The sequence below is a fragment of the Salvelinus sp. IW2-2015 genome, linkage group LG27 (genome assembly GCF_002910315.2).
Source record: "Salvelinus sp. IW2-2015 linkage group LG27, ASM291031v2, whole genome shotgun sequence".
Lineage (NCBI taxonomy): Eukaryota > Metazoa > Chordata > Actinopteri > Salmoniformes > Salmonidae > Salvelinus > Salvelinus sp. IW2-2015.
This window is the reverse complement of record NC_036867.1, coordinates 28,554,741-28,566,617: the sequence shown is the minus strand read 5'-3', so window position 1 is coordinate 28,566,617 and position 11,877 is coordinate 28,554,741. Positions and strand designations below refer to the sequence as shown.

Below are 11,877 nucleotides of genomic sequence, written 5' to 3'. Positions count from 1 at the left end.
GCTCTAGCGGGACACTAATCCGGATGCTTATATGAAATCCCGCTATGCCCTCAGACGAACCATCAAACAGGCAAAGCGTCAATACAGGACTAAGATTGAATTGTACTACACCGGCTCTGATGCTCGACGGATGTAGCAGGGCTTGCAAACTGTTACGGACTACACAGGGAAACTCAGCCGAGAGCTGCCCAGTGACACAAGTCTACCAGACGGGCTAAAAGCCTTTTATGCTCGCTTCGAGGCAAGCAACACAGAAGCATGCATGAGAGCACCAGCTGTTCCGGACGACTGTGTGATCACCCTCTCCGTAGCCGATGTGAGCAAGACCTTTAAACAGGTCAAAACTCACAAGGCCGCAGAGCCAGACGAATTACCAGAACGTGTACTCAGAGCATGCTCTGACCAACTGGCAAGTGTCTTCCCTGACATTTTCAACCTCTCCCTGTCCGAGTCTGTAATACCAACATGTTTCAAGCAGGCCACAATAGTCCCAGTGCCAAAGAACGCGAAGGTAACCTGCCTAAATGACTACCGACCCGTAGCACTCATGTCTGTAGCCATGAAGTGCTTTGAAAGGCTGGTCATTGCTCACATCAACACCATTAACCCAGAAACCCTAGACCCACTTCAATTTGCATATCGCCCCAACAGATCCACAGATGACTAAACACCTCCCTCTGCAACTGGATCCTGGACTTCCTGACGGGCTGCCCCCAGGTGGTAAGGGTAGGCAACAACACATCTGCCGGCTGATCCTCAAAAGGAGGATTCTACTGAGATGAACTTGATCAACCAAGTTGATTTCACCTTTCACAAAGCTCTGACGAAGGCCGTGAGGCCGATACGTAAGCTTATTAAAGATCAGTGATACTATCAAGAGCAGTGTGCGGTTTCCTTTTTCACTCACCTTTCACAAATGCCACACACTTGTCACTAATTATCAGGACTTCCCTGACAGGCTCATTCACAACTTTTTTGTATTTACATCCTGTCAAGCCCTTCCTCAGTTTCTTTACAGTTGGTGTGTTCAAGTTAAGAGTAAGTGCATTTCCTATTATCCATGTATATTTCAGTTAAGTCACAACATTATTTTTGCTATTTGAGATATATTGGTTTAATAGTAATCATTATCACCTTCACCTTTTGTGTTATGCAACCTGCTTGTCATGCATGTTCTTTGTTGCAGAACCACACACAAATCCAACTTTACCATGTCCAACCATAAGTCCTCAATAAATATGTGAACTTCGGCACTTTCTCTGTTGTCTGCTTGCTCTCGGAACGGTGCAGAGTACCCCTGGTGACATCTATCCAACCAGTTACCTATCTTGGGTTTCTTACACGGAACCCAAACCAACTGCGCTGCGTGCGTGCGCTATCGTGCATGAATTTATTTTGTACCTCTACACCAAACGCGATCATGACACGCAGGTTAAAATATCAAAACAAACTCTGAACCAATGACATTAATTTGGAGACAGGTCAAAAAGCATTAAACATGTATGGCAATTTAGCTAGTTAGCTTGCACTTGCTAGCTAATTTGTCCTATTTAGCTAGCTTGCTGTTGCTAGCTAATTTGTCCTGGGATATAAACATTGAGTTATTTTACCTGAAATGCACAAGGTCCTCTACTCCGACAATTAATCCACACATAAAACTGTCAACCGAATCGTTTCTAGTCACCTCTCCTCCTTGCAGGCTTTTTCATCTTTGAACTTATATGGTGATTGGCATCTAAACTTTCATAGTATTACCACGACGACCGGCAAAACAGTTCGTCTTTCAATCACCCACGTGGGTATTAACAATGAGTAGATGGCACGTGGGTATCTGCTTCTATAAACCAATGAGGAGATGGGAGAGGCAGGACTTGCAGCGCGATCTGCGTCAGAAATAGAAAGGAGTTCTATTTTAGCCCATGGCAACACAGATGCTCGTTGGCGCGCGCGAGCAGTGTGGGTGCAATAATTGAATAACATGGATTTCTACATTTATTTTGCGATGCTCGCGCACGCAACATGTCCGTTCTGGTCAGCATGTTAGACAATTTTTCCGCAGCCATATTGGAAATGACCGCCAGGGGGTAATGGACAAAATCTGTGATGGCACTATTGCCCAAAATACATATTTAAGCATGTCCTAGCTGTGTGTGAAATTTGTTGGCTGTATCACAAAGGTATTTTTTTTTTTTACATAGCTGCTGGAATATGTTAAAAATGACCTCAATATGGCCCCTACTAAGGTCTTAAGAGTACCTTATGATCAGAATTATTGTCTACCTGTGAGGTGTATTTAATGGGTAAATAACATTACAAAGTGATTTGTATATTTTCTAACAGGAAATCTGGATGGCAGCCATTTGATTATGATGGCCACCCTGGTTGACTGATGGGCTTTCCAGACTGTCTCCAAACTTTAGCTAATGTTCCTTAAGGTATCTAGTGGTAGTGTACCATCTTTGGTACTTGTATCATAAAATGGAACAATTATGTCACCTATCCCTGGACTATATCGTAAATTATGCGCTAAAGCAAGGTAGCGTCTATGAATGGGTTAACTGACACGTGACCGCGGTAACTACTGTATAGCAAACTAATCGTATCATCAAGAAGTCCCAAAGAGAAGTCTTCACAAAACCGAATGTAATTTTTTTTAAGGACACTAACCTCAACACGAACCTAGTTTTGCTCAGCTTCTTGATGTCTGCACTTTTACTGTAATTTCAGTGTATGCAATGACAAGAAAAAGCAACTGTTCTGCGTGCTATTTTTAACTTTGATTCCAGTGGTTTTGGTACCCTCTGCTTGGATTGGATGAGTGCAAGATGTATTGGTAGACAAATATGTCAATCACTCATAGAACGCAATGAATACATGTCTTGGAGAGTAGTTGTCTGTATTTACGGCAGCGAATTAGAGGGGTGAACGTTATGATCACACGAGGGCAGTGATGTCCATTATTCCAGGTAAGGCATTTCAAATCACTGGTGACTGTGCATAAAAGTTGAGGGATACTTTTAATACCTTCACTTTCATCCTCATCAGACTGACTGTTACAAGAACTGCATTTTGTTTGGGGCAAAACATGTTAATTAACAGGTATGTTTCTGCATTTACTAATTTACTTCTGTTCAATGTCATGTGGAGGTAAATTATTTATGAATGCTTAAATCAAGAATAACAGCATTTATGTAGTCAATCTTTAACAATGCCTTGATTCAATTAAGGTTGTCATAGAAAGTTGCACCTCTACATTCACAAATGTTTGTGTTTATACAAAACAATGTCATTATACAAAAACTTGTATGTTTGTATACCGGTATTATGTTTGAATTTTTGTCTTTATCATCTCCATTATTTTGCTGTAGGTTTAACAAAAGCATGTGGACAGTATTTGGTGTCTGTGTGCCCCACTGGTAAGTCTGTTACTATATTCTGCCGTACAGACATTTAAAAAATGCAGAAATTAGTGATTGAGATGGATCATAGAGTGAGAATTCCAGATATGTATTTTCCAACATGGCGCCAGTACAATTGCAGGCTAAGCACATAAACAGAACAGGTTGCTCCTTGGTATTTTGACCCTTCCTATCAATAAACCCCAGAAGCAATCTTAGATGTGGTCTCAAATTCAGAATAGCATAATACAATTAATCATACTGTAGCGATCTTTGCTATATGGGCCACATTACAGTTCCCACCAAGTGTTTGCGACCCGGGTTTGCTTCCCTTCCCCTTGCTCACTACATTGGTGTCAGAAGTAGAATGGTGGTTGTGAGGCCATCAGAACAGAAGGCCCGGATGTGTGAGGGGGCTGAGTAGTCGAATCACGGGTATGTGCCTTCCCATTCGGAGAGGCAGTGTAATGAGTCTCACTATATGAGCCACGTTGCAATTCCCACAAAGTGAGTTAACCCTATTGGTAAGATGAGTTGGATGTTTGCCTTTCATGCAAGTGACCCAGGTTTGCTTCCCTGCCCCACCATTCCATACAATACCATTGGTAATACAAAGTAGACATACAGTCTATCAAACGTTGAAGGTTCGGCCTAGGTAGAATTTCATTAACTAGACACAGACTCTGCGAAAAGAAGAAGGGAAACCTGACACAGCCACAAGACCATGAGTGTGAAATTCAATCCCAAATACATGCCAATAGTTAAACCACATATATACCTAGTAAACATGTGGTTGCAGAAAGCACATTATATGTGGTGCCAAGATATGAAGATGTCTTCTTGACATGTTATGTAACACAGACACTAGCCACCATCTCCCAATGAGGTTTCGAGGCGGTACTTAAAAAGCTGTAGTGTACCCTTACAGATAGGCAAAAAAAACATATCTGAGGAAGTGTAGGGGGAAATTGCGAATGTACCTGAGCTAAACCTTGTTCACCATCTTCTTTTTAAATGGTGAGTGACTGTGTTTTTAGCACTTTTATCTCCAAAACTCGTTTTTGAAAGGCTCTCTCTTGTCTCTTTGCAGCAGAAATATAGTGAGCAATATGTTTGGAACATCGAATCGCAACATGTTTGGAACATCGAATCGCAATAAAATCACAGTATCGAATTGTAATACATATAGAATCGTGATACACCATATATACAAAAGTATGTGGACACCTTCAAATTAGTGGATTCAGCTATTTCAGACAAACCCGTAGCCGATCTCACTAATGCTCTTGTGGTTGAATGGAAGCAAGTCTCTAAAGCAATGTTCCAAAATCTAGTGGAACCACTTTTAGTCTGTTATCGCAGGGGGGACCATCTCCATATTAATGCCCATGATTTTGGAATGAGATGTTCGACGAGCAGGTGTCCACATACTTTTAGAATCGCAATACATATGGTATTGACACCTCAGTATTGTGATAATATCGTATCGTGAGGTTCCCGGCAATTCCCAGCCCTAATCTGAGGCGCTTGTGACGCAGCATTTCTCTTCTGTCTGAAACGGCCAAGGGATATGAGACAGGTGTTTTTTTCCCCCATTCACCCACAGGGTCTCGTGTGGCTCAGTTGGTAGAGCATGGTGCTTGCAACGCCAGGGTTGTGCGTTCGATTCCCATGGGGGACCAGAAATGAAGTCGCTCTGGAGAATGTAAAATGGGTATTCAACGGATTCTGTGACTGCCCTTATTGGACAACAGGTCCTACTCCCCTAGTCCTGCACTCCCAGTAAACAACCCACCCTAGTCTGGGAAAAGAGTAAGCACACAGTTGTCAAGTACTAGATCGATGACAACACTGTTAACGGCAATGTGGACACTGTGTCGGACCCTCGCTATCGGAGCACATCTTAGCTCTTCCTGAACTTAGAGGTTTGGAACTGCTCCCTGCTCATTGCCAATGTCTCTGTCACAGACGAAGGAACTTACACACATTACTACAAGACTTCCTCCACTCATTTACGCTAATGTTATTCTTACCATCGCCGGTGAGTGATGCCGGTGCCGTTCCTTTCTGTCTGAGTGGTTTTCAATTGCTTTTTTAATGTCATACATGAGAGATTTTTCTCTAGTTAAAATGAGATTCTGCTTCGTTTCATTTGTCATTGTTCATTTGAATGTTCAATCATCAATTCATTCCCTCATCTCATCACTGCATGAAAATGGGGATCTACAGTATGATTATGAAATTTGAGGAAATGTAACATGTTTGCAGAGACTTTACTTGTGTTCACCAATCTACAACTCAAAGCACAAGTTGTAAATTCCCTGGAAACATCCCCCCTGTGTCATACCAGCAAACTACAGCACACATCTACAGTGTCCCATCAGTGAAGGAAGCTCTGCTCATGGAACATACCACTGTGAGACCAGAGAGGGGTATCTTGAGGGGAGGATCTGATCTGATGAAACCAAGATTGAACTCTTTGGCCTGAATGCCAAGTGTCACGTCTGGAGGAACCTTGGCACCATCTCTACAGTGAAGCATGGTGGTGGCAGCATTATGCTGTGGGGATGTTTTTCAGCGGCAGGGACTGTGAGACTCGTCAGGATCGAGGGAAAGATGAACATAGCAAAGTACCAAGAGATCATTGATGAAAACCTGCTCCAGAGTGCTCAGGACCTCAAACTGGGGCGACGGTTCACCTTCCAACAGGACAACAACCCTAAGCACACAGCCAAGACAATGCAGGAGTGGCTTCGGGACAGGTCTCTGAATGTCCTTGAGTGGCCCAGCTAGAGCCCGTACTTGAACTCGATTGAACATCTCTGGAGAGGCCTGAAAAATATCTGTGCAGCGACGCTCCCCATCCATCCTGACAGAGCTTGAAAGGATCTGCAGAGAAGAATGGGAGAAATTCTCCAAATACAGGTGTGCCAAGCTTTTAGCGTCATACCCAAGAAGACTCGAGGCTGTTATCGCTGCCAATGGTGCTTTAACAAAGTACTGAATAAAGAGTCTGAATACTTATGTAAATAAGGTATCTGTTTTTTAAACTGTGTTTGCTTTGTCATTATGGGGTATTGTGTGTAGATGAGGAAAAACAACAATTTAATACATTTTAGAATAAGGATGTAAGGTAACAAAATGTGGAAAAAGTCAAGGGATCTGAATACTTTCAAATGTTGTAGTTATTGTTGTTTTATTAATACGAAGACATGTTAAAGACCCCCTAACCAACTTAGAACCTCATTTGTCACCTGATTTACATACCAAAAGGTACATTTCAATAAGTGGTGCAGGTCTCCACATGACATTTTCAGCTTTGCTCCTCTGTCCTGACCAACTGTGTTTTTCTCTGTTGTCTTTATGCAGGGACCGGCGCCTGCTGATCAACGCTCTATTCACCTATCCTCTCCTTTCACCAGGAAGCACACACACAGACCCTTCTGTAGAGTGTCTGGGAGGTGCATAGGCGTGTCTGGGAGTGGCATAGGCGTGTCTGGGAGGTGCATAGGCGTGTCTGTCAGGTGCATAGGAATGTAGTTAGCAACCTCATCTGATTCCAGAAAACCCCTCAAGCGTTATCATTCAAGTTGAGTGATAAAAAGGACTTTTGTGGTACTACAGTATGTGGGTAAACTGTCATCAGTATGTAGTTACATTGTTTTGGCTGGGATTCAACTCGCTCAGTATTCAAAACAAGTACTGTAGGTTGTGTTTCAGACGGCTCTCCATTTTTCTCTGTATTGATGTCTACTCTGCGAGGATTACAAAGTCATACTTTAGTGGTTATTGTATGCTAACCTTTTGAATATGTGCATGCATCCTAATGTGTGGCTGATCTGATAAGACTGTGTATAGTGTATGTAACTGAGATTAGGAGGTCATATCATAAAGTGTGTTTTTGTCCAGACAAATACAAATATGACAAAACATTTAGATGATGTATCTAATTCCACATCTATCTCAATAGTTGCATTGCATATTGTCCAGAACAGTTATGATTGTAAAGAAGATGAGACAATAAAGGATGACAATTTAAAGGCCACCTGGCTCTTGTCTGCCTCTTTGATCTTTATGCCACATGTAAGTAAAGTAAGCTTTGTTGGAGCCTGTTTCCATAGTGTGAGGCATCTTGGTCTACAAGTACATGTACACCCTATGGACGCAGGTTGACATTTGTCATGAGTCTTGCCCTGGAGGCAGAACTGAGCGGTTTCCGCTAGATGGGAAGGCTGCCAAGTAAAAATTGGCTATATCAAAAAAATCTATGAAAATAAAAATGTGCTTCTTGATCTTAATTCAGGGTTAAGCATTAGGGTTAGGAGTGTGGGCAAGGTTAGGTTTAAAATCTGATTTTATGACTGGCTGTGCCAGCTAAATACCACTCTGCAGAGCTGCCTTCATACTGGAGTCATCTCAATAAATGCCAACCTGCTTATGGGCAAGACACAGTGCTGAGTGCCAAGCAGAGAGGCATTGCATAACTTGACCGGAGATCAAAACCCTAACCTTCAAATCTTAGTGCAGACACTAACCACAAGGCCACTGAATTGATTGATGAGTTGGGTTGGTATGCCACATGTACCTATCGTATTTTATGTTAGAGTTCGATGATGGTTCTTGTTCCTACAAAAGGTCACACCCATCACAACTGACTGCTTAATAGTTCATAGCAATACTCTAATGCCTTTCATAGTGATGATTGATGACTATTATTTGGGCAAAGCAACATTCTTTCGTATATATAGTGTATGTGGACACCCCTTCAAATTAGTGGATTCTGCTATTTCAGCCACACCCATTGCCGACGGGTATAAAATCGAGCACACAGCCGTGTAATCTCCATAGATGAACATTAGCAATAGAATGGCCTTCCTGAAGAGCTCAGTGACTTTCAGGATGCCACCTCTCCAACAAGTCAGTTTGTCAAATTTCTGCCCTGCTAGAGCTTCCCCGGTCAACTGTAAGTGCTGTTATTGTGAATTGGAAACATCTCGAAGGAACAATCGCTCAGCCGTGAAGTGGTAGGCCACACAAGTTCACAGAACTGGACCCCCGAGTGCTGAAGCGCGTAGTGCGTAAAAATCGTATGTCCTAGGTTGTAACACGGCTGAGTTCCAAACTGCCCCTGGAAGCAATGTCAGCACAATAACTGTTTGTCGGGAGCTTCATGAAATGGGTTTCCATGGCCGAGCAGCCGCACACAAGCCTAAGATCACCATGCGCAATGCCAAGCTTCGGCTGAAGTGATGTAAAGCTCGCCACCATTGGACTCTGAAGCTGTGGAATGTCTCTGGAGTGACAATCACGCTTCACCATATGGCAGTCCAAAGGACGAATCTGGGTTTGGCGGATGCCAGGATAACGCTACTTCCCCAAATTCATAGTGCCAACTTTAAAGTTTGGTGGAGGAGGAACAATGGTCTTGTGCTGTTTTTCATGGTTCGGGCTAGGCCCCTTAGTTCCAGTGAAGGGAAACATTAACGCTACAGCATACAATGACATTCTAGACGATTCTGTGCTTCCAACTTTGTGGCCCTGTCCTGTTTCAGCATGACAATGCCCCCGTGCACAAAGCGAGGTCCTTACAGAAATGGTTTGTCGAGATCTTGACTGGTTTGCACAGAGCCCTGACCTCAACCCCATCAAAAACCTTTGGGATGAATTGGAGTGCCGACTGAGAGCCACGCCTAATCGCCCTACATCAGTGCCCGACCTCACTAAGGCTCTTGTGGCTGAATGGAAGCAAGTCCCCAAAGCAATGTTCCAACATCTAGTGGAAGGCCTTCCTAGAAGAGTGGAGGCTGTTATAGCAGCAAAGGGGGGACCAACTCCATATTAATGCCCATGATTTTGGAATGAGATGTTCGACGAGCAGGTGTATGCACAAGTTTCAATTGATAGATAAGCAGTCACAGTATGCACTTATCTCTGTTGATGTGTTTGTTTGTCTTGGCACCCCTTTGATCAATGCCTGACTTGGCATCTTGGCTCCACGGTGTCTGATGGATTAAGTGATACTGGATCAAGATGACTCAAGCTCTGTCAAAGCATTTGCTCACAATAGCTGACCTCTACACAGATACTCTAAGCATAACATTATGACCATGACTTGTGACAAACAGCCCATGACAACAAGCTTCGTATTGGGATGCATCCATGTGTGATCAACGGAAACTGCTAACATGCCTGGGCAATAGGTAATATTGTAGATTGTCCCATATTCATAAAGCTTCTCAGAGTATGAGTGCTGATCTAGGATACGTTTTATTTTTAAATCATATAATGAATAAGAGGGAAGACCTGATCCTAGATCAGCGCTCCTACTCTGAGACGCTTTATGAATATCTGCCCTGGACAACAGGCAACATTTAGATTTTGTCCCGTATTCATAAAGTGTCGGAAGTGGGAGTGCTGATCTCGGGTCAGTTTTGCCTTAATCATAATGAATAAGAGGGAAAACCTGATCCTAGATCAGCACTCCTACTCTGAGAAGCTTTGTTCAATGGTATTTTTACATATCTGTCCATCTTCTACACAGGAATAAAGAGAATGTAGTTCTTTATGATAAATATCCCCCAACACCTCTAGGTGTCAGTCTTGCTTCACACACTCTCTTACTGCACACTATGGGTATCATTAAGGTCCCATCAATAGGCATAATACAGTAACTCCGTTGTTGATGCTTAGTGGAAATGCCATACAGTCTATGTTAACTCCTTGTTCTATGTTCTGGTTTCCACAAATCACTTTGATGCATGAGGAAGCCCTGTCATGAGCCATACATACCTAGATCATAGCGTCATAGATAATGTATGTCCTCCTTGAGTGCCATGCCTGCTTTGTATGCAGTATCACTGTATGTGTGCTGTATCCTCGTCACATTTCTCTGGTTTTATCCCTATCCTCTCTAAAGGGTATAAGGGGGTGTATATCTGACAGGGTCTGTGACTTGGGCGCTGAAACAGATTTAGATTTAAAGCCACAGTCATGTGAAGATTTGCCGCCATTTCAATTATATACCCCATAATTTTGAAACATATGACTCATGGATTGGTATACATTACATAGCCAAAAGTATGTGGAAACACCTTAACATTAGTGGATTTGGCTATTTCAGCCACACCCGTTGCTAACAGGTGTATAAAATCGAGCACACAGCCATGCAATCTCCATAGACAACCATTGGCAGTAGAATGGCCCACACTGAAGAGCTCAGTGACTTTCAATGAGGCACCCACATAGGACGCCACCTTTCCAACAAGTCAGTTCATCAAATTTCTGCCCTGCGAGAGCTGCCCCGGTCAACAATAGTGCTGTTATTGTGAAATGGAAACGTCTAGGAGCAACAACTGCTCAGCCGCAAAGTGGTAGGCCACACAAGCTCACAAAACGCGACCACCGAATGCTGAAGAGCGTAGCTTCTGCACAGTTGCAACACTCCCTACCGAGTTCCAAACTGCCTCTGGAAGCAACGTCTGCACAAGAACTGTACGTGGGGAGCTTCATGAAATGGGTGTCCATGGCCGAGCAGCCGCACACAAGCCTAAGATTCCCATGCGCAATGCCAAGCGTTGGCTGGAGTGGTGTAAAGCTCGACGCCATTGGACTCTGGAGCAGTGGAAACGCGTTCTCTCGAGTGTTGACTCACAATTAACTATCTGGCAATATAGAAATTACATAAACGTGTCCTTAACTTGACCAAAGAGCTGTCATACATGTCATGTACATTCATGACCACTTATGTCAGATGACATACTCTGTCACATACTATGAAAGGTAGCATCTTGCATTATGAACTGACATGGCACCAAATAGAGATTATAATGGTTATGTCTTATATGTTTATTGGTCATTGTGTTTTATGACAATGACGTATTTAAGATCAACTTTAACTAGTTGTCCCTAGTTTTCTGTCATACGACAGTCTATCTATCTTTTGACGGGTAGCATCTTGGGTTGTGACTGAACTGATATGACAACATAGACATATAATGACAGTTGATATGTATGTCGTATATGGTTATTGTCATTGTATTTTATGACACTGATGGATTTAAGATAAACTTTAACCAGTTGTCCCTCATTTTCTGTCACATGACAGTCGTTCTATCTATTGACGGGTAGTATCTTGGTTTATGACTGAACTTATATGACACCATAGACATATAATGACAGTGTGTGTCGTATATGGTTATTGTCATTATATTTTATGACACTGACGGATTTGAGTTGAACGGTTAACTACTTGTCCCTAGTTTTCTATCAACTACAGTCATTCAACTGTATGACATGTCTGCACTGAAGGCTTACTTTAGCTGTGGTGTCATGATGGTGTAGACTAGACTATCAAAACAATAACGTCAACCAGCTGAAATGGAACAGTTTTTCAATGACATTGATGTAAATCATATGAGACACGGGTAACCTTATAATTGTCAAGATTCAGTCCACTGTTGAGAATCCTTTTTGTCCTAGA

At 42.7% G+C, this 11,877-nt stretch overlaps 1 long non-coding RNA gene across 1 annotated transcript; it reads left to right on the top strand.

The window, feature by feature from the left end:
• The first annotated feature begins 3,052 nt into the window (after nucleotides 1-3,052).
• LOC139023159 (uncharacterized) lies at nucleotides 3,053-7,404 on the top strand. The gene is made up of 3 exons (XR_011474315.1): nucleotides 3,053-3,099; nucleotides 3,369-3,416; nucleotides 6,768-7,404. It is a non-coding gene; the product is annotated as an uncharacterized lncRNA (long non-coding RNA).
• The last annotated feature ends 4,473 nt before the right edge of the window (nucleotides 7,405-11,877 follow it).